At 47.0% G+C, this 3,180-nt stretch overlaps 1 pseudogene; it reads left to right on the forward strand.

The window, feature by feature from the left end:
• Nucleotides 1-1,122: 1,122 nt before the first annotated feature.
• Nucleotides 1,123-2,896, forward strand: LOC137412089 (protein FAM200C-like; annotated as a pseudogene).
• The last annotated feature ends 284 nt before the right edge of the window (nt 2,897-3,180 follow it).

The following is a 3,180-nucleotide window of genomic DNA, read 5'->3' on the forward strand; positions in this document are numbered from 1 at the left end:
CGTAAAGATTTTTTCACATGTCTGGCCAATTACCTTCACACAGTAGCCTTTGATCATTGTATCTGTATAGGAGGAGATTTCAATTGCACCTTTGAACCTAGTTTAGATAGAAATACACCAGAACCGCATCCAGAATCTCATAAAGATTTATTGAATTGTTTTTCATCACATGGTCTACTTGACACATAGCGTATACAGCACCCTACAACATCTCAATACACATGGTGCCGTTGTGCTAGTGGGTTAATAACACTTGCAAGGCTTGATAGATGGTATATTAATTCCACTTATAGAAACGTACTCGTGTCTTGTAATCATTTTCCTTCTACTTTCTCTGATCACCACCTGGTAGCTTGGTCTATCCTTTTCTCAGTCAATTCGTAAAAGTGCGTATTGGACTTTCAATACCAGCCTGTTGGAGGATTGCTGTTTTAAGGATGCTTTTCGTAGTTTTTGAAAAACACTCATCCAAAGAAAACCTTGTTACTCTTCTGTTCAGTTATGGTGGGATAACGTGAAAGCCCAAATTCGCGTTTTTTGTCAATATTGTTGCAGATCTCGAGCCCGTCGACGTACAGAGGGGGGTTAAACCCTTTTCCCCCTCGGGCCTTCGAGTCCACGAGGCCGCTAACCACTTTACACACATGGGGCGGATTGCGGAGCAATTCCAGCCGCCACCCCCGTAGCGAGCGTGCGGAAGGGTATCCGGTCGAATCCCCAAGTACCTTCTTTCCACACGCCGCCACGAGAACAGGGACTGGACCTCGCACGAGTCATGCTGGTGTGATATGCCCGAGCGGTTTGCGTGTCACATGACTCATGCCGTTTATGATTATTGACACGATTGAGCGGTTGTATTCGTGCAATGCGAAGCCAATAGTGCAGCGGTTCTTAACCTGTGGGGCACGCCCCCCAAGGGGGGCGTGAGCAATTTTCAGAGGGGGCACGGGACGGCAGTATAAACGTCTAAATAACCCCAAACGGAAATTATAATCCCCCTACTGAAAAAAATTAATTAACCGAAAAGATAGCGCCTTATATAATTCCTAGTTTGTTTCAGTCTCAACTAACACTTCTTTTTTTCTTCCGACAGATTATTAACTGGAATCGAAGTCAATGGCAATGAGTGCGAAAAAGAGGAAACACCAAGACGAGTACATCAAGTTCGGATTTGTGGCACTTCAAAAGGGTGACGCAGAGGTTCCTCAGTGCGTTATATGTTACAAGACTCTGAGCAATGATGCCATGCGGCCAACACGTTTGGAACGCCACTTGAGGACAACCCATCCTGAACTAGCAGACAAATCACAGGCATTCTTTGTGGCAAAAAGGGAAGCCTTGAAGCGAGCTAAGTTGGACAGCAGTGGGGCATTTCGGCAACAGACGTCAAAGATCGTTGAGGCGTCCTACGAGATTGCCCTGCTAGTAGCAAAGAACAAGAAGAGCCATACAATCGGAGAGACTCTCATTAAACCGAGTCTACTGCGAGCGGCAGAGCTCATCCTGGGGAAGGATAGTGCGAACAACTCTCGGCTATCTTCCTGTCGAACGATACCATCAAGGGACGGATGGATGAAATGTCTCAGGACATCAAAGAACAAGTGACTGACCAGATAAGGGCCTCGCCTGTCTTTGCCATCCAATGCGACGAAACGACAGACGTGGCTCAGTGTTCTCAGCTGCTCATGTATGCTCGTTTCATATTAGGCGACAGCGTGAAGGAGGAAATGCTATTTTGTCATCCCCTGGAAACTTACACGACAGCAGCGGATGTCTTTGAAGTGGTATCGAAGTTCTTCAAAGAAAATCGACTTTCATGGGACGTGTTGGTAGGTGTTTGCACAGACGGAGCTCCGGCCATGCTTGGCTCGCGTTCGGGTTTCGTTACAAAGGTGAAACAAAAGAGTCCCTCTGCTATTGGTACACATTGCGTTATCCATCGTGAGTCCTTAGCATCTAAGACCCTGCCGCTGAAATGAGGGATTTCCTGAACCTGGCTATCAAGGTAGTCAACTTTATCAAAGGTGGAGCCTTAAACAGTCGCCTGTTCAAACAGCTGTGCAAGGACTTGGACTGCGATCATCAAGCCTTGCTTTTCCACACAAACGTGCGTTGGCCTTCGAAGGGAAACATGTTGGGGCGAGTCTACGAGCTGAGGGAAGAAGTCGCAACATTCCTAGACGTGCAGCGGAGGGCGGATCTCTACAAAATGTTCCAGTCCCGAGAATGTCAACTGTCTCTAGCTTACCTCATAGACATCTTCGAAGCACTCAACGGTATCAACCAAAAACTGCAAGGGAAGCACATAAACATTATCACGCAATACGACGCCATTCGAGCCTTCATGGCTAAACTCGACCTCTGGAAATGCCGAATGGAGGCCGGAAACATAGCTTGTTTCCCAAACTTGGACTCTGCCGTTCCGGACGGCCTTCTCGATTCAAAGTTAAAGAACCAAATCATCGATCATCTGACTGAACTCAAAGCGGCATTCATCCGCTACTTTCCTGACTTGGACGAAAAGCGAAAGACCTGGAAATTCATCAGAAACCCATTCCAATGCGACGTAGCTGATGTTTCGGACGAGGTCCAGGAGGAGTTTCTGGAGCTGAAGTTCAACTCCTCGGCTGAGGATGACTTTGAAATTCTGGACCTGGAGACATTCTGGGTCAAGTATCTTCCTGTTTATCCTCTGATCTCGCTTCAAGCTGTTCGGATTCTGACGATGTTCAGATCCACGTATCTCTGCGAGGCTGCATTCTCCGCGCTGGTCGCTGTCAAGACCAAATACAGAAGCAAGCTGAACATTGAAGGAGATCTGCGCTGTGCTCTCTCTGGCACGCGACCACGAATTCCGGATCTGATAGCTAAGAAGCAGTGCCAACTATCTCACTAAAACTTAGTGAGATTTTTGGCATTGCTTCTTTAGTGACTAAATTGTTGTTTCATTGATTTTGCGTCCTTTGACGTGACATTTCAACAAACGTGTTTTGTGTAGTTACCCTTTCCTTTCATCGATCCGTGCCTTGAGCTTGTTTGCGTTTTGATGCAATAAAACGAGGTTTGTAATCTCTCCTTTGTTATTTTGAAAGAACATTATCTGTTCAGGGGTACCAGATCGAGTGTTTGAAATAAGCCAGGGCCCGCCAGGGCCCGGCCCTGGCTGCCATGCTTAGGGCC

The sequence above is a fragment of the Myxine glutinosa genome, chromosome 9 (genome assembly GCF_964187855.1).
Source record: "Myxine glutinosa chromosome 9, kmMyxGlut1.1, whole genome shotgun sequence".
In the NCBI taxonomy this organism is placed as follows: domain Eukaryota; kingdom Metazoa; phylum Chordata; class Myxini; order Myxiniformes; family Myxinidae; genus Myxine; species Myxine glutinosa.